The 23,878-nt window shown below is 46.1% G+C and overlaps 1 long non-coding RNA gene across 1 annotated transcript in view; it reads right to left on the bottom strand.

The window, feature by feature from the left end:
• Positions 1–2,429: 2,429 nt before the first annotated feature.
• Positions 2,430–23,878, bottom strand: part of LOC147668866 (uncharacterized) — a 58,621-nt gene continuing 37,172 nt past the window's right edge. Inside the window, exon 2 of the long non-coding RNA XR_015303793.1 lies at positions 2,430–5,214. This is a non-coding gene — a long non-coding RNA (uncharacterized LOC147668866). The remainder of the gene's footprint in view (positions 5,215–23,878) is intronic.

The raw sequence follows: 23,878 nt of genomic DNA, 5'->3' as shown, positions 1-23,878 counted from the left end.
TCCTTATAGTAGTCAGCGAATAAGTGTGCCGTGTCCACTGAGTGTGTGCTCCCATCCCGGTCCTTTATTTCCACCACCCAGTTCCTCTCTATCGTGTTCTTCTAGTCATGCAATCATTGTATTAACCTTATCCCCAGGTCATTCTTTTTTGTGTAGCCAAGGCAGCCGACCTGGCTGCGTTAATAGCCATATCCTGTAATTCACTCCTCCGAAGATCGATTGGATTCACCAGCTCCCCATCTTTCCTCCCACCCTCCAAATAGAGTGCTTCCATCTCAAGTACTGATGTCTCCAATGCATCCCAGTGCAATCTCTTTTCCTTGTTTTCTATCCCAATGTATGCTTGGATGTAACCCCTCATTACTGGCTTAAACGCTTCCCACAGGGTACCTGCCTCCTTCACTGACCCTAAATTCTCCTGAAAGTAAAGTTGTGCTCTTTCCTTGACCTTCTGGGTGTTCACTTTAATCTGAAAGAACCAGGCATTCAAGCGGGGTGGCAACGTATATTGTTATTTCCACTGGAGAGTGATCCGATATACCCAGGGGTCCGATTCTAGCATTAATAAACCACCATTCACCTCCTCGGTGTGCCAAAAATGTGATTTAATCGTGGATAACTGTCATGGGCAGCGGAATAAAAGGTGTATTGCCTGACACCAGGGTTGTGTAACCTCTAGAGATTGATCAGCCCAAACGCCTCAGTAAATACGGGAAGTGGCTCCACACCCCTGGCTCACTGCCACAGTGTCTGTCTTGCCCTGAGTCCATCATAGAGTTCATATCACCTCCTAGTACCAACACCCCCGGGGGAAGGTTCAGCAAGAAATCTCCCAGTGCTGTGAACGCCTCAGAGTGCGCCATTTGCGGGATATAACAGGAAACTCGATTAAGAGCCTGTGCCTCCCAACTTCCAGCAAGAGCCACAAATCTGCCCAGGGTGTCATGCCACACTTTATTGACCACTAGTGGGACCCTGGCCTTAAACAAGATTCCCACCCCATGGGATCCCGATGTATAACCCACATGTGCTACCAATCTATAGCCATATCTATCCAGCGCTTGATACATCTGACCCTGGAGATGCACTTCTGAAGCAACACAATACTCAGGGAGTGGCGATGCAAATATTACATAATTCCACGCTTGATACGGTTCCCCAGTCTGTTTACATTCCAGGATATAATATTTAGGCTGGTAATACCCTGAGTGCCCACCCGTAGCCCTCCGGAATGGGCCCGAGCCGTTCCTTGCCTGACTACCCGTTCCTGCAATACCATCCCGGTCTTAATTGTCTCATCATGACGCTCTCGAAGGCAACAACCCATGAACATGCACAACTTTACAACAAAAAACTTTTACAAAGCTTAACAGTTTCCCCCCTGTCCCTATCCCCTTGTCTGCTATCGAGTGCTACAACTCCCACCACCCCAACTCGCAGAGTGCCTGTCACCCCAAACAAGACCATCAACGGTGGGGTTGGTCGGTGCCGAGCTCCTGAGGCTCCTACCCCAGGTCCCCACACCCATTGCATTAGCAACAAATAGTTCTGTCCTATAGTGACCACAATAGCAATGTATGACAATATAAGGCCATTCCGGCCGTGCGGTCGTTTGCCCATACATTCCAACCACCCCCGTTCAGTGTTCACCCTCATGTAACCCCAACGTTACAGTCTGTGGATCATCCTAGGGAGACCTCCACGAATTCCAGACCCTTCATGCGTCCCATCAGTCAGATTCCTCTCCTGTCGTCCTGCATCTCTCGCCATTTTCCTCTTTGCAAATTGGAACCAGTAGACAACACTCTTAAGAAGCCATGTTATCTAGGCATTGCGTTCATTAAGCGCCATTGGTAATGATCTTATCAGAAGACTGGAAAGGAAAACATCCTGTGCAATTGGGTGAAAACTAATTAAACAGGCTTTGTTAAAAACAGACAGGGAATTCAAATCCTAAATTGTTTGCCATCATTGTTTGAATCGCTGAAAAGACGCAGAAGTCCTGGGAGCAGATTTACTAACATTTTGCACCCGGTTTGCATCACAAAAGTGACGCAAATTAGGCACATGGGGCCAGATGTTCGGCTTTTTATTTTTATGGTCGCAAACGTGGAATCGGCAAGTTTGCCCGTTTGCGACCACAAAGTAGGTCTGGCCCATGTACAAACCCTATTTTGCTAGTCGGTAACCTACTACTGACTTGCAAAATAGGGTTTGCGACTCACTATTAGGAAGGGGCATGCCAAGGCCAAACCTTCCTAATAGGAAGTCCCAATGGTATATACCATTGTTTTGCAACAGCAATAGAGGTCGCAAAACACTCAGTTTACTTGTGGATTTGGGGGTCTTTTGGCAGACCACCAAAGGTGTCAGGGTCACCCTATAGTCCACTGGGGTCCGGAATGCAAACTGAGACCAACACTGGAGCCAGAGAGAAAGGATATTTATTACAGTCTCATGAGATGGAGAGGGCATCAACAACAGACACCCATAGCTGTCTGAGGAGGCAGTCTGTTAGAATGGTCTTACTTCACTACTTATATACTCTTTATCCTGCCCCAGGCATGTAAGGGAGTTGTACCAATCACACATTATTACATTCCTAAACAAATGGAAAATCTGGAGGTTCAGCAGGTGAGTAGCCTTTGGGGTTTTAGCAGGATATGGGCAAAACATTATAATTACATGGTTCAACGAGGTTAATCTGATTTAGATGGCACGGCAGGGCATAGCATGATTACATATCAAACAAAGGTTAATCTGATAAGCACAGGTAACGTGTGAGGACCCTTTAGGGTGTAGACAAAAGGCATGTTTATTACAATGGAGTCCACAAATATTTAGCTGTTTACCACTGCAGGGCACAGGTGAGGTATGATTACACAGCAAACACCGATAGGCCTGTTGATGGACGCCTGCAGGGCGCAATGTACAGGGTGAGGACGACAAGCATCTGAGAAATTCCCTGCCTGACTGGTTGAGCACTAGCTGGTCAATCAGTGTCAGGCCAAAGCATGAACAGAATGTCCGTGCAGGAATGCAAATGGTCAAAAGTTTGAGCTTCAAAGTATTCGTGATACGGAAAGAAAGTCAGTCACAAGGGTACAGCACAAAAATGGTGGAGTGAGATGGCAAGACAATAGACCCACTTTCCACAGTCCTTCCTTTTACCATAAGCGAAACCATTTTCAGTCAATTACAATGTTCATCAATAGCTGTGTCTCACGTTCAGTCATTATCTTGTCGTTTTTGGCATGGGCATTCATGGGGACTGGTTTGATAGCATTTGCACATAGACCGCAAAGTGGGGGGCCACAAAGAAGGCAAAGACAGCAGAAGAAGATCAGTGCAAGAGGTACTAGGATAATCATTAGTACCTTCCATCCCCATGTCAGTAGGAGTTGCCATATTCAAGAACCAAGAGACCATGAGCCTGTATCTTGATGGAGGTCGGAGGCTATTCGATGGAGTGTGGAAATAGCCTCGTAGACAGATGATGAATAATCCGGAACATACACGCAACAGCTGGCGCCAATGATGCGACATGCTCCTCCGCGGTCAGCTAGAATGACATCTAGCACCATTCTGATCCGAAGAGTGAGGAGGCGTACCGCTTGGAGCTCCGCAGTGTTATTGGCCAGAATACCAGCTGTGATGTTGACGGTGGCTTCCATGTGGCGAATGGCTTCACTGTTTGCCATTGGTCTCCAGAAAGGAAGGATGCCCTCCATGGCATCCAGGAATTGTTGAGAGGTTGTGTCTGTTTGTTCGGCCACATTGTCGCTGCGGCAGGCGCGATGATGAAGAGGAGGCGCAATGTAGACAGGGGGGAAGGAGGAAAGCTATGTAACATGTGCCTCCCCAGTTCTCGTGAAGCCAAGTGTACGCCTTTGTTCTGCACACAAAGTAGGTGTTTGGGGAGGCAACAAGGGGCGGTGGAGATGTCGTATTCAGAGTCATTGTCATGGCACAAGAGCTGTCCCCAACGTACCCAGTTCCCAAGCCTCTGATACACATTAGTCCAGAAATGCGAACAACAGCTAGCGGTGAGGTCCGCTTGTCAAGTGTCCTTGTTTTGAAGCTGGAGAAGCGTGTTCTACTGGTAGATTCGAATACCAGCATTTCCTCCTTCTCGTCCTTAGACATGCTTGTAGAACTGTTCTTTGGGCAAACAGCATTGTCTGTCCTTTTCTGCCAGAACTCATCTTGCAATTGTTGGAGAGGGCTGTCGGCAAGGCCGCTTGACTGATGGGCGCCCATGATGAGCGACATCCAGGCAGCACAAGAGGCATGTATGGAGTAAGAGTAAGGGAGGAAGGGTATGTTATTCTCCATGGAGTGAGGCAGGAGACCACAGACCCAACAGTTCGTTTTATTCAATACCTCATTGTGTTGATTCAACATTTGGATGAAGGTGTTGTTCCAAAACTCTTGTCGCCTATTTTTGTGATCAGGGGACAAGGAGACATGGGAGTGTTCAGGAGGCGTGGCATCAGTGGGCAATATGGTATCCTTGGCTGGTGCCCCTTCCTCTATGATCCAGAAGAGGATGGCGAAGATGATAGTGAGGAGAAGAACTGTTGTCAAAGCTATTTACCTGTTATTATGCAGTTTGTTGCATAGCGCTATCTTCTGTTTGGAAAATTGAATTGTTTCATTGTCGGTCATAATCAGTGTTCTTTTGGGGCCCTACAGCAGTTGGAGAGTGAAGGTGAGCCCTATGCATCGCCGATAGCTGGTGGTTGCTTCTCCTGGCTAGGCTTCTCAGTACCCCGTTACCCTGGAACACCAATCCACCCTTCCAGATAATACTACAGCCCTGCAACTTTTGGCTCACCTCCCCTGCCCAGAGGCCGTGCGTGGGTGGAGATTGTATCTTTCTTTAGTTGGCACGGTGTTATCTTTGAACAATTCCAGTTCTGGTTCTAGTAGACCACACACAGGGGGGTCGCACGTCAAAACTTCCTTGTAGGTGGACAAGGTGGGATCAGTTTGAGTGATGCTGGGGACCCTCCGGCAGTGAACAGCATGGATCCAGGATTTCTTGCCTTCCACTCGCAGGGCCGTTCTGGTGGTCAGCAGGACTAGGAGCGGTCCTTTCCACCGGGGTTCCAGCGTCTTTTTGCGGGCAAAATTCTTCACCAGCACATAATCCCCGGGCAGGATGGGTTGTCCCGGCACAGTGGATTGATCAGGCAATGCTTCCTGGACCTGCTGATGAATGGAAGACAAAGTACGTGTAAGTACGGACAAATAATCACTCAATAATTCACAAGGAGAATCAGACAGTGTGGTAGCGGGGGGTGCGCCCCAGATGTTCATTGTGCGTCCAAAGACCACCTCATATGGAGTCAATGAGGTGCGGGAATGCGGGACAGATGGTAGCGCATCTGGCCATTTTAGCCCTGTTGTTTCTACTATTTTGGCTAGTTTGGATTTGATCGTGGCATTATATCTTTCCACTAGGCCTGCTGATTGGGGGTGGAAGACTGCATGAAATTTTTGTTGAACCCCTAATACTGATAGTAAATGCTTGACTATTTCTCCAATGAAGTGACTCCCACTGTCACTCCATAGGACCCGGCAAAGGCCGTAGCGGGGAAAGAATTCCTTCAGCAATATCTTGGCGGTGGTTAGGGCAGTGTTGTCTCTGACCGGGTAAGCCTCCACCCATTTGCTGAATGCGCAAACAACCACTAAAACATACTTTAGGTTGTTGCATTGTTCCATTTGGATATAATCCATCTGCAGGACTTCAAAAGGTGATGTAGGGATGACATATCCTGCTCGTGGTACTAGAGTCCCTTTACCTACATTGTAGTGGAGACAAACCAAACACTGTTGGACCAGCCTAGAGGCAGTAGACCAGAGTTGGTTGTTATCCCACACTTCCTGTAATATTTTAGTCATGGTGGCATTTAACAATAGCTAATGTTCTGGGTAGTGTCAAGGCTTGGAGCAATGCAGTGACTAAGTCGCCATGCTGAATGGGCGTACCATGTGATGTTAAGACCCTCTTTCCTCACAAAGGATACCAAAACTCTGGGCTACCCATAAGGCGTACTGGCTGTCGGTATAAATGGTGACAGCGAGATCCTGGCTAAGGATACAAGCGCGGATGAGAGCTATAAGTTCTGCGGCCTGAGGTATGCGTGCAGTCTCAACAATGGTGTTGGTAGTGGTGACGGCATAGGCAGCAGATGTGGTACCGTTTGATAGATTAATACAAGACCCGTCCACCCACAATTGCCCATCCTGTTCTGTGAGAGTGGTGTATTTTAAGTCTACCCTTCCCTTAGTCTGTTCTTCTGTTCGAAAAAGGCAGTCATGTGGTATGTCTGGAATGTCAGAATCTGTTGTGGGCAGGAGTGTGGCAGGGTTCAGGGTTGCACATCTTTTTAGCGTGCTATGGGGTGATAAAAGCCTAAGTTCGTATCCTGTTAGTCGTGCACTAGTGAGGTGTTGTGTCTTTGTCTGATTCAGTAATATGTTGACTGCGTGTGGAACTATTACCGTCAATCTAGATCCCAACACGATCCCTTCACTTTGTCGGATAGAGACGGCCGCTGCTGCAACCGCTCTAAGGCAGGAGGGTAGACCTCTGGCCACAGGGTCTAGGGTGGCTGAATAGTAAGCACATGGGCGTTGTTTGGTGCCGTGAATTTGGGTCAGGACTGAAAGAGCACATCCTGAGCGCTCATGGGTGTAGAGGCAGAAGGGTTTAGAGTAGTTAGGTGTGCCCAATACTGGTGCAGAGCAAAGAGCGTGGCGTAAGTCTTGAAAGGCTTGGTCATGTTCATGTGTCCAAGGAAGAGGTGTGGATGTATCTTTCATAAGTAAAGCAAGGAGTGGCTTAACTATGAGGGAGAAATTTGGTATCAATTGGCGACAAAAGGAAGGGAGTCCAATTAGTGCACAAACATCTCTTTGGGTGGTGGGAGAGGAAAGGTGTTGTATTGTTTGGATGCGGTCAGGTGTGAGAGTACGTCCCTCCTTAGACAGCAGATGGCCGAGGTAGGTCACCTGCTGTCTACAATACTGTAGCTTATTCTTTGATACCTTATGGCCCTGTGATGCCAAAAAGCGTAGTGTAGTAAGAGAGGCAGTGCGAGCCAGGGCCGGAGTGTCTGCAGCCAACAGAATGTCATCAACGTATTGGATGAGAACAGCGCCGGGTGGTAACTGTATCTGGTTGAGCTGTTGTTTAAGGGCCTCGCTGTAGATACTAGGGCTTTTAATATACCCTTGAGGAGACCGACAGAATCTGTACGATGTGTTTTTTATGGTGAAATCAAAAAGATAGTGTAAATCAGGGTGTATTGGTATGGAGAAGGCATTTTTTAGGTCTATTACTGTAAAGGTGGTAGCAGTTGAGGGGATAATTGTCAATATAGTTCTAAATGTAGGATACTTTTAAAGCGCACAGCTGCCCATCATCGGGGCGTCCCGGCGCTGTATAACACTGTGGAACCCTTCCTGGCTCTCCCTGTGAGATGCCCCTCCTGGGCACCCCCAAGGTGAAGCCAGGCATCCCAGTATTGTAGGGGCTGTTGTGGATATTAAGCAAGCTATTGCCCAGAGTTGCAGAGTGGGACCCCATGATTAGAGTAGGCGCCGAAGTGTGAATTATCGAGTCCCCAGACAAATGAGCCCAAGACCCTGCCGTGTCGGGAATTGAACCCTGGTCCCGGGCCAGACCTCTGCATCAGGGTCTGCCGCTCTAACCATTGAGCCACACTCGTCCATTTATGTCAGAGACCACAGGATATTGTGGGACCACGATTTTGATGACTGCGCGGAGGTCAATGACAAAAGGGGTGGACGTACGTTTCAAAACTGGAGGAATGGGACTATTGCAAATGTTAGACTGAACTTCCTCAACTACCCCAGCTACAATCATATCCTGTACTATAGTCATGAGAGCTTTTTCGCCGTCTGCAGAAATTTTATACTGAGGGAGGCGGGGAAGAGGTGCATTCTGTTTTACTGTTATGTGGACAGGCTCCATCACAATCTCCCCTACGTCGGTGTCCGTGATGGCCCACAGGGTGTCAGGTAACTGGGACAAATCCTGCTGTTCGTAATCAGTGAGACAATAAAGGTGGGATTCATAATCAAGGGGGCAATCATTATCAAACAGTATAACTCGGACATTCTGAGGAGAACAGCGAATGGTGGCTCTGAAGTGCTTTAAGAGATCAATGCCCATCAAATTGTCTGGGCAGTTTGGTGAGAGCAGAAAAGAGGCCATCACTGCGTTCCCCTGTATGTCCAGGGGCACCTTAGTAGAAAGGGGGTTGGTGGAGGGCGTGCCGTCAAATCCTACAAATGTGACCGATAAGCCAGACAGGGGCGCCTTAGGAATCAGTTTATGTGAGAGGGCACTTCTAGATGCCCCTGTGTTGACCAAGAATTTCCCCTGAGTTCCAACCACTGAAGCTGTGACATAGGGGCCTGATTGATCAACTGGAAGTTCCACTGGTTCCTTTCCCTGTCCCTGGCTGTCTCATGCAAATTCATTGTCGGGGAAGTGGTCACCAAAAAAATTGTGTGCAAAAGCCTGTCTATTGTTATCAAAGACATTGGGGCGTTGTCCGTTGGAGGGTGTGACTCTTCCTCTACCTCTAGTCAATCCACTTCCCCGACCCATTGCATTTCGCTGTAAAAGAGGACAATCTGCGCGCCAGTGGCCTGTTTCCTTACAATATGCACATTGGTCCTGGGACAGTTGGCGTGGGGGTGGGTGTGTTCCAGTAGTTGCGGGCATATAATTATACTGTGGACCTCTACCGTTTCCTCCCTCTCTAATGCTTATTTAGGAGAGCATTACTTTTTCTTGGAGTTTTTTCTTATCTTTTTCCTCCTCTATCTTATTCTGCAGACGTTCATAATATTGGGCCATAGTCAAGATCTGTGTGGGTGTTGCAGCAGGCCACGTGCTTTCGCTACCCTTTAACTTTGTGGAGATGGGTGGCAACAATCCTTTAACAAATGTCTGAACTAGTAAGTGTCGACCTGTCTCAGTCGTCTCATCCTGACCACTATAGTCAATAAACACCTGCCTGAGGTGGGAAAAGTAGTCAAATGTAGTTTCCTCAGATTTTTGTTTACAAGCTGTGATAGCTGCCCAATCTATCTTCCTAGCTGGAATTGTGGCCTTCAATTTTTTTACTATATTACCTGGCAGCTCTAAAATAGCTTCTGCAGGCCTTTCACCTGGTTTTCTATCCCTATCCATTGTCGTCAAATCTTCCCACTTATGCTTGAACAAGGACTCATCATCCACTTTCCTTATGGGTCTCCAAATATCTGGGGGCAAAATTAACCCAAAGAACTGGTCTATGTCAGTCAGTGTCATTGTATAGGTAGTAATAACCGTGTCCAACCCTTCGTAGAATCCCGTAATATTCTTCCGGGGGTCAGGCAAGTCCTTTTTGAAAGCTAAAATGTCAGCTCAAAGCCACGGAGTGTACACCCAATTATTTAATGTCCTACTTTTGGTGTCTGGACTATCCAGTCCCTAAGCAGTACCTGCCCCCCGAGCGGGGACAAACACTGGAGCTGCTTCCCTTATTGGTGCCATACGACCTCCAGTCGCACCCTCCTTTACTAATGGTTTTTCCTCTTCCTCCTGATCTCTCCTAAGACCCTCCATCATTTGTAGCGTGAGCGCTAACAACCTGTTGCTTTCCTCAACACTTTCTCTCCCCTCTGTCAACTTACGATACAATCCCCTAACATGGTCTGCTGGTGTCACTCCGTGGCATTTCTCATAAAGAGAAAATATTTCATAAGCAAATTGTAGTAGGAAGTAGCCCTTTTGAGATGGTGCATAAGCCTCATAGATAGCACAAATCTGGCTAGAGGTAAAAAGATCCTCCAGGCAGGTGTGAAGTAGACCATCCAAGGCCTGTTTCTGTGCAGATGTGATGCTGGGTGTGTGGGATCGAGCAGAAGATGTGGTCTCGGGGTCAGATTGAGCGGGAGGGGCAGTGGGATCGGGAGATAGGGGTTGGGCATTGTCAGAGGGTACATTTCCATTGGCCGGCCATAGGATAGGATGGGGAGGGTCATGGTATGGTGGTGGTAAGGGATGGAGGAGAAGCTCCTCTTCATGGGGGTCTGCTCGCGCTAGTGGTGTATGACGCACAGGATACTGACCAGACACATGCAACCTGTGCTCTCTATCTGTGCACGCAAGGTTAGATGCAACTTTTTCCTGTTGTAATTCTATTTCTGTTTATCGCTTTTTCTAGCCTCTTTCTGTAACCTTGCCTGAGCCCTTCTCTCTCTTTCAGCTCCCTCCTTTTTCCATTGGCCTAGGGCGTCAAACATTGCTTGTCGCAACCTCCTTTTAAAGAGCTGTATTTCTACAGCTTCAATTTTGTGAGATTCAAATGAACCATATGTGGGCCACTGAGTCTCTTTATCCTTGGACGTGTATTTATGCTATAATGAATTATACATTATGCATTATGTCAGAAATACCTTATTTATGTACATATCCTTACTTGAGGTACCTTCCGGGGGAGCCAGCTGACTATCTTCTAGCACCCTAGATCTAGATATACAACAACCTAACCATCTTGCAAATTTACTAAATGCAGGCATATTTTTCTAGTTTCTTAAAAAACGTCTCTACAAATTTCATAAAATTGGACAAATAGTCCACTTTACCTGCTTAACTTTCGTTATTTACAAATATCGAAATACCAAGTCTGGATAACCAAAATACCAACAAAAAAAAGAAGGGTGTCATCAACAACCTTATCAAGTGGATTTACCAAGTACGGGCATGCTTTTCTATGTGGTCTTAAATAATATTTCTACAAACTTCAAAGGTCGGCCAAAGAGTCCACATTACCCGTTTTTTTCTTCAATCTTTGCAAAGAGTGAAATCAAACAAACCAGACAACCAAAACCAAGTACAAACAAAAAGGTGTCGCAAATCAGCGACCCTACCAGAATCCTTTGTCTCGTTCCCCAGGTGGTCTCTTTACTGCAAAGATCGTCCAAGTCTATCGAGGGCCCGAGTCAGGACCGGAGCCACTTGCGGGGGTCTTTTCAGATGTAGTGAAGGTCGGGTGGTGGCTACAAAGACGAGGGTCTTTTTCACGTAGGCTGGCCCACCACCGTCTGTTCAACTTCCTCATCGGGACCCCACGACTGGGCAATCCGCATCTCTGATCGGCTCCACGTCTGGGCGGCAATTGTGGATTTGGGGGTCTTTTGGCAGACCACCAAAGGTGTCAGGATCACCCTATAGTCCACTAGAGTCCGGAATACAAACTGAGACCAACACTGGAGCCAGAGAGAAAGGATATTTATTACAGTCTCATGAGATGGAGAGGGCATCAACAACAGATACACATAGCTGTCTGAGGAGGCAGTCTGTTAGAATGGTCTTACTTCACTGCTTATATACTCTTTATCCTGCCCCGGGCATGTAAGGGAGTTGTACCAATCACACATTATTACATTCCTAAACAAATGGAGGTGAGTAGCCTTTGGGGTTTTAGCAGGATATGGGCAAAACATTATAATTACATAGTTCACAGAGGTTAATCTGATTTAGATGGCAGGGCATAGCATGATTACTTGTCAAACAAAGGTTAATCTGATAAGCACAGGTAACGGTGAGGACCCTGTAGGGTGTAGGCAAAAGGCATGTTTATTACAATGGAGTCCACAAATATTTAGCTGTTTACCACTCAGGGCACAGGTGAGGTATGATTACACAGCAAGCAGGGATAGGCCTGTTAATGGACGCCTGCAGGGCGTAATGTACAGGGTGAGGACGATAAGCATCTGAGAAATTCCCTGCCTGACTGGTTGAGCACTAGCTGGTCAATCAGTGTCAGGCCAAAGCATGAACAGAGTGTCCGTGCAGGAATGCAACAGGTCAAAAGTTTGAGCTTCAAAGTATTCGTGATACAGAAAGAAAGTCAGTCACAAGGGCACAGCACAAAAATGGTGGAGTGAGATGGCAAAACAATAGACCCAGTTGGCCACATACCACATACTTCTAGTAGGTGGTAAGCCACTTGCACACAGGAAGGGGTCCCCAAGGGAACCCTTCCCCTTTGTGACTGACATTCAAAATATTTTTTAAGAGCAGGCAGTGGTCCCACGGACCACTGCCTACTCTTAAAAATGAAATGGTAACGGTCCATTTCTTCTTTTTCTAAATGCATCACGTTTTCCTTTAAGGAAAATGGACTGCATTTAAAAAAAAAATAAAAAAAAAAACTTTAAAAAACAGGTTCATTTAAAAAGCAGTCAGAGACATTGTGGTCTCCTGACCCCAGCAGGCCATTATTCCTGGGAGTGCCAGCCATTCCTATTTGGGTCACAAATTGCAACTGCCTCATAAATATTAATGAGCCAGGCAATTTGCGACCCCATTAAGAAACAGTGAGACACTGTTGTACATTCCTATTTGCGAGTTACAAATTGTGAGTTCCAAAATGACGCAATATGTGACTCGCAAATTGGTTGGGTCGGACAAAATGTTTATTTGGAATTTACTTTTCAGCGCAAAACTCAAGAACAATGTGACGACATGCATATTATTTATTCAATATGAAACAAATGAGTTCTGTGGCCATTGTGAAAGTCAAACTAGGAAGGTGTTAGATTCCATTAAGAAATCGGTGAGATAAGCTAATTAGCATTATATATTTTGCCTCGCCCTGCACTGTGACGGTTTGTAAATGGTGAGCTTGATCATATTTTTAGAGTAGCTGGAAAAATTTCTTCTTTAGGATCTTCTTTAGGATCAGATTATTAACAGGCAAAAAAGTTTGCAAGAGAGCTGGAAATGTTTTAATATTTAAGAAACATGGGATTCCTTGTATTTGGCAATAGATTACATTTGGGGAAGTTCAGTTTGAGGTTTGGGGTTATGTTTCACTGTTTTAGTCAGCTCTTTAGGTCTGTTAAACAAGTTCTGCATCTTTGCTCGCAAATAACAAGTGTTCTTGCTGAAAACACAACAGGATTTCCTGTGGTGCAAATAGACACAAAATGTTTATTTAGAATTAACTTTCAAGAGTAAAACCTGTTTTGTGCTAGAAATCTGGAATTAACATTTTACTTTGTGTTGGGATGTTACATGGATGGTACATGGGCGTTCACCTGCAACCACCCCTGGGTTTTGACACAAAACCCTATTTACAAACGACATTACACTACTCTTTCATATTGACATTAATTTGGAGAAATGCCTTTTATTTCTCCACACTTTTCCAATTTTGCAAAGGTGATGCAATGTACAATACACTTTCAAAGCGTAAAAGGTTTCATGATTGTGTAAGTATTTTGTATTGGAAGGATACTCTTGCATTACCAAATCTATGTTAGACATTGTCGTGTACTGGTTCTAATAGTGACAGACAATAACTTTGTTTATCAAGAGCTTTATTCATGTGCTCCTTCCTTCTCCCTGTCCCTACTCTAACTGCCCCTTTCCTGTCACGACTCCTCCTCTTCCTCCAACCCCTGGACTCCTCCCAACCCAACTACTGGAACGTGTACAACATCACATCTCCCCCTTTGTTAACAAAAGAAATTTATCCAGTTCTAGTCCATTTCTTCAATCAGTCTCTTTGGCTTGAGTATGTCTCTTCGTGGTCGGAGATGCATTCCAGCATCTGCAGGCGCATCTCCCATTGGCCTGTCAAGTCTCAGGGTGGGACTCGGTTAACTCAATCCGCCAGCATCTCGTTGGGCTGTATCCCTGTCAAATGTCTCTTTCATGCCCGGGGTACATTTCTGAAATTGAGACACATTTCGGGTGATCCTTCTTTGCTCAGACTCGGCGGTGATCATGGTGCCTTTTTGCTGAGTGACGATCAATGGTTCTTCCTTGAACCAACAATGCGTTTTCTTGGTCTGCTCTTGTTTGACCACAACACAATCTCCTGTCCAAAGGGATGGAGACTTGGCGCGCCGTCTAGCGTCCGCATGAGTTTTCATCCTGTTCTTCCCCGCTTGGTCAGCCCTAGCCGTTTCTTGATGGATACGTGTTGGGGACACCGGTGTCAGAGCCCCTTCCCACGTCGGGATCCTTGTCCTGATGGGTCGCCCCAGCATGAGTGTGGCAGGACATTTGCCGGTGGTGGCGTGAGGGGTAGTCCGGTACGCTCTTAGCACTTCGTTCAGAGCTATTTGTAAGTCTTTCTTTTCCAACGTGGCCTGTTGAAAAGTCTTTTTCAGGGTGGCCATGAACCTCTCGATGGTGCCATTGGCTTGTGGCCACAACGGTGTAATCTTCCTGTGCCGAAAGTTTAGATGTTTAGCAAATTCCCTGAACTCATGACCATTGAAAGGAGGACCATTGTATGTCTTGAGTTCCTTGGGAACACCACATGCTGCAAATACTTCGTCCAGCACAGCAATTGTGCTGGAGGCATTGGTGGAAGACACAAATTGAGCTATCGGGAATCTCGAGTATTCATCCATGATAGCCACCACGTACCGGCCTGATTGGAGGGGTCCGTAGAAGTCCATGACGAGTTCCTGCCATACTCCTTTGGGCAGCGGTGCCATTTGAAGGGGAGCTGGAGGCTCTCCCGCCTTCACCAGTTGACATTGGGGACAGTCCTTCAGAGTGAGCTCAACCATTTGATCGAGTTGCGGGACCAGACTCTTTCCCTTAAAGCTCTCTTTGTGGCAACCACTCCTCGATGACCTTCATGTGCAAGGTTAACCACTCCTTGACGGAGCTGCCTCGGGATCACAATCTGATGGTCCCTCAGCAGGAGCCCCTCTGAGGTAGCTGACAACTCGTCACTGATATGTTGGAAAGCTTGCATTTCCTGACGCATTTGGGGTCACTCGCTTCGTCCTCACTATTGCGTCTCCAGCGATGTGTGTGAAGACGGCGCACTACCTTCTGAAGGATATTGTCCTGCGCCGTAGCATCCTTGATCGCTTCTAATGGAACTGCCGGTGGTCGGGCTACACCTACCACAAAGTGTATATATTCCTCAGCCATTGACGGATGTGAGTCATGAGATGCTTGGGGGTGTCCGGACATATAGTCCGCCGGATTCTCACCTTTCCCGGGTTTATGAATGATGGTGAACGTGTATTCCTGCAGACGCAGACCCCATCTTTCAATGCGGGGCGGCATTTTGGCTTTGGGGTTACCAAAGATGGTGACAAGGGCCTGGTGATCCGTGATCATGGTAAAATGTTTGCCGAAGATGAACACATGGAAATGTTCACATGCCCACACGACCGCTAGGCTCTCTTTCTCGGGCTGAGAATAAGCCTTCTCGTGTCGGAGAGGCTGCGACTGGCGTATGCCACAATGTGACGCCGCTCATTGTCACTGTCGTATTGAGCCAAGATGGCACCCAAACCCACTGGACTGGCGTCCACCGTTATCTCCGTCTTCCTCTTGGTGTTGAAATTGGCCAGATTGTTCGCCGATTCCACCGCTTGCTTGATCTCTTTGAAAGCCCGCTCACACTGAGGGCTCCACACAAACGGTTGTCCTTGCTTAGTGCGGGCAAGAAGGGGGTGACTGATCGTTGCATAGTCCTTGATATATCTGGAGCAATAGCTTGCCATGCCCAGGAATGATCTGACATCGCTGACGTCTTGAAGGCTCTTGGTGGTGTTGAGCGCAGTTACTTTCTAGGGGTCGGGTCTCATTCCTGCCCCGGAGAACACGTGACCGAAAAACTTAAGAGTGGACTGATGGAATTCACACTTATCTTTATTCAAAGTTAAATTCGCTTCAAGGAGAGCATGGCATACTCAATCCAGGGCTTTGTCATGTTCTTGTGTGTTTGATCCATACACTAAAATGCCATCACTGTAGTTTAGGGAATTTGGGATATGCCTGATGGTCTGGCGTATCACCTCTTGGAATATTTCCGCTGCAGAAGAAATGCCGAAACTCAACCTTTTGTAACGAAACAGACCCAGATGAGTGGCAAATGTTGTAATGTATCTTGACTTTTCGTGCAACTCCAGCTGATGATAACCCTTGTTGAGATCCAGCTTTGAAAATACCCTGGCTCCATTTAGAGCCGATATCATGTCACTCAGGTGAGGCCCTGGATGCCGTTCCCGTTCTATGGCTGTGTTGGGAAGCCTCATGTCCACACATAACCGTACTTTCTCCGGGGTACCCTTTTTGGGGACGATTACAACCGGTGAAACCCATGGTGTGGGACCGTCTGTTTTTTCGATAATGTCCGCTTGCAGTAGTTCCTGAATTTCGTCCTCGACTGCCTGCTCAAGGTGGAAAGGCACTCGCCTCGGGTGCTGAGCAACAGGGCGTACTTGGTCGTTGATGTGCAGGCGAATCAGACACTTATTCATTTGCCAAGTCCACTGAACAACTTGGGAAATTTTCGGACAATGTCTGGATTGTCGTGAACTCTGTATAGGATTTCAACCAGTCTGAGTCTCTCTGCCGTGGGCAGACTGAGAAGGCAATCGGCCTCCGGTCCCTCAATGGCATGAATGTAAGCTGGTACCGCTGTGGACTCGTGTTTGAGCGTCGTTGCAAACTTGCCCAGACAGGGAAGTGGTTTCTTTGCCATCCAGGTAAACACTCTGACATGTGCGGGACTCAGGACAGGTAGTGGTTTCATCTTGTGATATTCGGCCACAGGCATATAGTTTAATGAGGCCCCGCTATCAAGCACAAATTTGGTGTCATGAGTCCCTACTTTGATGTCTAGCGGAGGATACTTTTTCAGCCGGTCCGGGTCAGCCACCATACATATGTATTCATCGTGAATGTTGTCTCTTGAGAGTCGACCTCAATTCCCTCAACGGTGACCTTCTGATCCATTGAGATCTGTGACATTCCTTGCTGGAATGTGACGAGCCAGAAGACGACAGTGCCCTGTCTTGCACAGCCTTTGCGTGGTGTCTCTTTTCTCTGGTCGAGATCTGGTTGTCTCCCTCCTTCTCTCCATGCTGTACACTCCACACATGGCTTCGAAATGGTTCTTACGTCCACATTTCCGGCACTGTTGGTCCATTGCTGGACAGGTGTCTGTGTGTGGGAAGTCATACCCACATCTGTAGCATTTCCGTGGACGTTCTGGTTTCTTGGTGTCACTCGACCTCTTTTCTCTCCTTCTCGATTCGTATCGTCGATGACTTCGGTGTGTGTGTCTGGACGCTGGACGAGACCTTCTCTGATGATCACTTGATCTTCTCTGAGTGTTGGAGCTTTGAATCCAATAGGCTTGCTCCTTTTTCTCGCCCCGCCCTGTCTCCATGGTTTTTGCGTGTTCTTCTGCCTGGTCATATACTCTCGTCATTTCCTCAATCTCGTAGAGATCAAGGCTCTTTCTTAACAGTCGCCTTCGGAGCGTCTCTGAATGACAGCCCTCAATGACTCTCAGTCGGATGGCATCCTTTGTTGAGAATGAGTCAAAATTGCAATACTGCGACAGCCGACGCAGTCGCGATAGAAAAGTGCTCATCATTTCATCTCTGTCCTGACGTGCCTGATGAAACACGTACCTCTCGTAGTCCACATTTTTTTATGCACAAACTTTCTGTTGAGTGCATCACGCACTTTGTCATCGGTCCCTTTGTCATCTGTTGGTAATTCTTTGATCACCTTCCCAATTTCTTTGCCAACTAGATTACGGAGTGCAATTAGCTTGTCTCTGTCTCCTATGACTTTTGACCCTTCTAAGTAGTCTTCAAAGTCTTCCAGCCACTCCTGCCACCGAGGGCCCATGCTTCTGCCCGCCACCAGAGTCAGTGGTTCCGGAGGTCGCAGGTGTGAGACGATGGGTACGACAGGGGCAACCACCGCTGCACCACCTCCATTCCGGATGGCGAGTTCGACATGGCTGGGTTGAAATGTCAGCGACGCACCTGTATACTGGCTAGGGCTCACTTTTGCAATGTCAAATGCTTGTTTCTTCAGTCGTCACTGTTTGCACTTGCACTCAATAATGCTTGTTTTGTAGCTATCAATACTTGTCCTTGCACTCATCAGTGCTTGTTTTGCAATTGTCAATGCTTGTTTTTTTTGTGCAAGGTCCAATGCTTGTTTTGCAATTATCAATGCTTGTTTTTGCAATGTCCAATGCTTGTTTTGCAATTATCAATGCCTATTTGTTTAGGCCTTGTGCTGCCTGACTTCAAAATGGCCGCCAGTAGTTTGCACATGGAGGCTGTCCTGAAAGTTGCCTGACTTTAAGATGGCCTCCGTTCTTGAACTTCCAGCCCCCACGAGACTTCACTCTCAGTCATTCTCTCGAGGCACACATGTTCTCCAGGACTCACCGACGGGTACTTTCAGCAGGCAGTCGCGTTTCCTTGATCCCTCGATGCTTCTGGAACTTCAAAAGCATCCAGGTGCGATCAGGGAAAACCCCTCGCTGCAGCTCGTCATTGGGACGCCATTCCTCACGCATCAGTGGTGAGCTGGGTATTTTCGCGCACAGATGCGCTCCTTGTCAGGACACTTCCACTCATCCTGGGCAGCACTACAGACGCTCCTTGGGCACCGGAGCAGTGGGCAAGATCGGGGTGGGCACCCGACTTCCTCTCATTCATCGCGTGCCGATTTGCACGCATCTGGAGTGAGCCGCAATTTGGCGCGAACCAGCGCCCGGCTTTAAAACACCCTGGCGCTCGATGGAGTCTTCTTCCTCTGGGCTCTACGCGACCAGCATGTCGTGGAGCAGGGGTAGCTACCGCTGGCCTCTTGATCTGGGCGGCGGACCCACTTCAGACACACGTATCTCGACAGCGTTTTCTTCTTTCACGCTGCTAGGGACAGGGGCGCTTCTTCGTGGGTTTCTGTGGGTGGCAGACTGCACCATCCCATCCTCGTCGCCAGCTGTCGTGTCCTGGTTCTAATAATGACAGACAATAACTTTGTTTATCAAGAGCTTTATTCATGTGCTCCTTACTGCTCCCTGTCCTTACTCTAACTGACCCTTTCCTGTCATGACTCCTCCTCTTCCTCCAACCCCTGGACTCCTCCCAACCCAACTACTAGAACGTGTACAACATCACAGACATGATGTGAACACCTTTGCACTCTGGTGCAAAAGTGTGCGAGTTTCACTGGGTGGAGAGCCGGGCAGTGCCATATCTTATTGGATATGGTGCTTTCCTTCACTCTCTCTCTCGCATGCAATGCAGCACAGTGTTGTGTGACATCTTTGTAAATCTACCGCTCATGTGTCTGTGTTAGATGGAGAGAAGGCCGTTGATGGACTAAAATAGCTTTTCCTTCTACCAGGCTCAAGCCTGGCATGGGTTACTCAGCTGAATTCTCCTGATGAGTAACAATACTAATATTGTGCATGAGTCAAAGGTTCTTGAAGAGACAGTCAATTCATGGCTTAGTGAAATTGGAAATGGAATTACAAAGGTTTGTGAATGGTTTGGTGATGTGGGTTGAAAATGACTCCTAAGGTTCTAACCCCATTAAACTAATAGTTATTCTTCTCAACATAAATAGTCTTCATTGCTTTACCGAAATTACTAGAACTAATCTTTTTTTTTAAAAGGGGTCTAGACGGTGGGTGTAAAAAGTAGGCAATGATGACCCAAAAATGGAAGAGAGATAATATTGAACTGGCGGTCATTAAGGGGCGGGCTAATTAAGGGTTTTGGAAGTATCTAGATGCAAAAAGCTGATGGTGACTGTTATAATTGAGTTAGTTGGACTACTGTAAATCATGATGATTTGTTCATAATCAGAGGATGGGAGGTTTATTAGAGTGAATTCTTAATGAATAAATATATATATTATCTGCTGGGTGTCATGAACAACCTGTATAGGGAATGAATTACCTGAACACTAGAAAACTATGCATTCCTTAGATTTTCTACACTATGCCCGGTCTCCATTTTAGAATGCAAGCAGGATTGTGTTTAATTTCTTCTGTCTGTATATACAGAAAAACGTGCATTGAAAATGATCAACTGTAGTAGGTTTTGTGATCCTGTAATTCTCTTTTCAATGAGATGTTCTTGGGGAGCACTAGAGGAAGCGTTGCTGTCAAATATTACTGCTCACGGTTCTTCCTGCCTGCAGCGCAGTGAGCCTCTTCATTTAATATGTCTGCCATTGTTTATATGGAACCAGAGTTGTACTATCACATCTGGAGACATAAGGGCAAAATGGTACTAACTATTATTCATTTAGGAGATGCCATTAGCTATTGTAGCGTCGTATTCGGTATTGTGGTTTGCTCAATTAATGTTTAATTTTGCTCTGACTGTATGATTTTTACTTTGAATGTTGCTATAAAAGAGAGCTCATTTTGGACGAGAGTCAGTTGATGTTGTTCCCGGATTCTTAGAGAACAGACTCACATGGGTCTAAGTTACTCTGAATTTAGATTATTTTATCTACTTTTGAGGAAGACCCTAATTCGACCTCATGCAGCATTTATTATCTAAACACTAGACTGTATTTGGTTCTAGGTATTGATTTCTGCATTTGATTAAGCTTTATGCAAATTCTCTGCATATTATTGAACCACTAACCATATTGATGCCCTCTCTAAAATACATACATCTTTTAATACAACTTTATGGTTTCTAATTTAAAGAGAAGTGCTACTTTAATTGAACAAGATATTTTAATTATAGTCGTTCTTAATCTGTTACGGAGTACATTTACTCATATGTTCTTTAGAACAACACCCACGATCCCGCATAGGCGATTTATCTTTGGATCATCTGATGAGAGCGTCAATATCTACATTCTGGGTAGTAATCTATGGCAAATAACGCCTCCTTTATGAATGAATGAGACCATTTATAATGAGTAGCAGTTACTTCAAAAAGAAGTGTCCCAGTGCTAGCGAGTTGTGGTGTCTGTGTTAATCAGATAGGAAGAAAGATGAGCAGCAGTGAAGACAAACAACAACAACTCAACCGAGATTTGAAAATGTTGGTGAAAAAACGGGTCTCTGTTTTTTTCTGAATCGGTTTGTACTAGGTTCGGAGCACAGGGTAAGCTGCAGGTTTTTCCACAGCTTAGATGTCACAACCCTTATTGAACAACCACCCATTCTGCCTTTTGAAATGTGGGGATCTTTACACAAAAAAACATTTAGATCTTAAAGCATGCAATGGTTGATACCGGTCAAACAAAAATGTCAGTGTATTCCCTTACCCGAGTTGTGAACTGTGTTATGGCAAAGACACAAGGTTACCATCTTTTCACAACCAGCAACCAATGTACTTTATGCAAAAAATTTAAGATGGCCAAGCATCTCCACTGCCCTAAAATCAGACATGCTGCTGCATTTGTTTAGTATCTGCAATCTTTGAAGAGATTTTGGTAAATTTACCAAAACGCTTCAATGATCCACTCTCGACAGAATGAGAGTTTGCATTTGATCTTTCCTTAGTATTTATCTAATGACGATCAGGAGACAAAAAACAGGTAGCACTGATATTTCTAAAGTGTTCTGCAAAGGATAGATTGGTATCAATAATGACTTGTAGATTTCTTGCCTGAGTAGATGGAGAAGGCAAGGTTCCCGAATTCAGTCCACCAGTCATAAGACCAAGATGTAGGGTACCCACACACAATGGCTCTCTAAATGCATGGCATCCCTGAAATTAGCCACATTTTGGGCCTCTCTATCAAGCCTGTCTTCCACATGAGTATTAAAATCCCCCAGCTGAATCAGCTTCTTGGTGTTTAGGAGACAGGAGGGTATGCACTCAATTAAAGGAGAGGATACAAACGACCACAGGGCCTGGTGGTCTACACCTACAAAGCACTTGTACAACGAGCAAGGAGATACAAGGGCTAGATTTTTAGCTCTCATATTCGTTGGAATATGTACAAGGAGACTTCGAGGTTTTCTTTAAATATGCAAGCAGTGCTGCTAAGGAAATTTGAGGAGAGGAGTCGATTTTTAGCTAGGTGCCTTTGATAAACAGACAATATAGTCAATCTAGTTCATACTCTTTAAATATATTTTGTAATTCTGCATAATGTTAACTAAAGACCGTGCTTGTTTTACCGCACAGATCAGGGTCTGTTTCTGTGCAAAGTGACTGGCTTATTGTTGGGAGTTCATTGCTCTGATTTTAAAGTGTTGATGGTGACAGCTTGGGCAAGTTTTAGAAAAGGGCATTGAGTAAAGATTTTGGGTGAAGTGAGTAACATTGGGGAGATTAGCGATGGGACAGTAATTGTTCTCTTCTGAAAACGGCAAGGTTCCCGCCCGAACCCCGGTCACGGCATGGGTGGTAGGCTTACCTTTGGTGCATCTGCTGCAAGTGTCCCCTGCACAGACATGCTGCGTCTGTGCTTATATTCACATTGTCAGTCAAAGAACTAGAACGTAATGGAATACAAACACACACATACCCCCAAGATGGCAACCACTAATGAAATTTTCGACCTAACAAAGGCTCTGGAAAATGCAACGTGACCGACATTGGGTAAAAGGCCACAGTGCAATATGGTGTATTGAACAAACTCCTGGTAGGGGAGAGACAAAATAAACACAATTTAAAGGACGAGTGACCATTTGCAAAGATTACAGCCAATGTTTTGTTCTTTCCCATTCAGGCAGACCGTGTTTTCTGCCCCCATTGCCATCAGGTTGAGACAGAACTGCTGCAACTCCTTTGTCTGAGCAATCCATCTGTACAATTTTTTATCTTTGACGTTTGGCACTAACACCATCTGCCGGTAGCTGCAGGTCAGATCAAAAGTGCTCAAATACATTAAGCATACAACTGGTCATCAGCGCTGGGGATTGGATGTACATCATATTTATTGACCATGTTGAGCCCATGTTAGTTCAGGCAAAAGTACAAGTCTGTAGACCCTTGCCTGGGCACCACCACTACTGGGCGTCTAAGTGAATGCTCAATCACCCCTAGGTACTACATTTTGGCCACATTTGCCTTGATGAATCGTGGATTCGGTCAAACTTGCAATATGTCTTACTCTTAATAAAAAGTCTGTTCTGTGTCACTCATGAACACAGACGGGGAAAAAGGTTGGCGAACTGTACCAGCACCACTACATTCTCTCTGCTGTTTAAGCGTCAAGTCAGGGGCAAGTAATACTCCATCCGAAGATTTATCCCTCATGTTCCTATGCAGCACATCCGGAAAAGGCTCAGTCTTCCTTAACTTTCTCTGCCATAGCTATGATGTTCACTGTGCAATCCCTCTAGAGGTACAGTCATCACATATTTCAGTTCAGAAACCTTCGGCGCTATTTTGTAAGGCCCACACCACTTATTCTATAAAGCTCGGAGAAAAATGGGCTTCAGCATCAACACCTCCTGCCCTTCCTAGTACCTAGTCAGTCTCACTTTATGGTCATAGCCTTCCTCCATCAGCTCTTGGCTAGCATGAAGGTTTTGCTTTGCCCGGCTCAAGTAATCAACATACTTTGGCTAATTACATAGCTCACAATAATGTTTTGACATGACTCCGGAGTTACTTTCCACTCTTTTCTGATCAAAGTGAGTCGTTGTCTGGTGGGATGTCCAGGCGGACACTCGACAGGACTGATTTCCACTCTTGTCTACAAAATCTACTGGCATATCAATAAAATACATGGCAGGAGAAGATCCCACTTTCTTCTGACATTTTCTGGTAGAGTTTATCATGCTCTTGAAGATCTTGCCAAAAGTCTCCACCAACCATTGTTTTGTGAATGGCACCAAGGAGGAATGATCCACTTTAACCAAGATATACTTGTTGCCTGACTTCTAGTGTTGGTAGAATAGACAAATGATATCTATTCCTGTGGACTCAATTGGAACACCTACAACTGGGAGAGGAACTAACAAGGCCTTTGTTTTACCTCCAGACTTACCACTCAGCTAGCAAGTAGGGCAGACTCTATAGAATCTTTGTGTCTGAGTCCTCCTGGCCAGTA

The sequence above is a fragment of the Lissotriton vulgaris genome, unplaced genomic scaffold (assembly GCF_964263255.1).
Source record: "Lissotriton vulgaris unplaced genomic scaffold, aLisVul1.2 SCAFFOLD_740, whole genome shotgun sequence".
Lineage (NCBI taxonomy): Eukaryota > Metazoa > Chordata > Amphibia > Caudata > Salamandridae > Lissotriton > Lissotriton vulgaris.
This window is presented reverse-complemented; position numbering and strand designations above follow the sequence as displayed.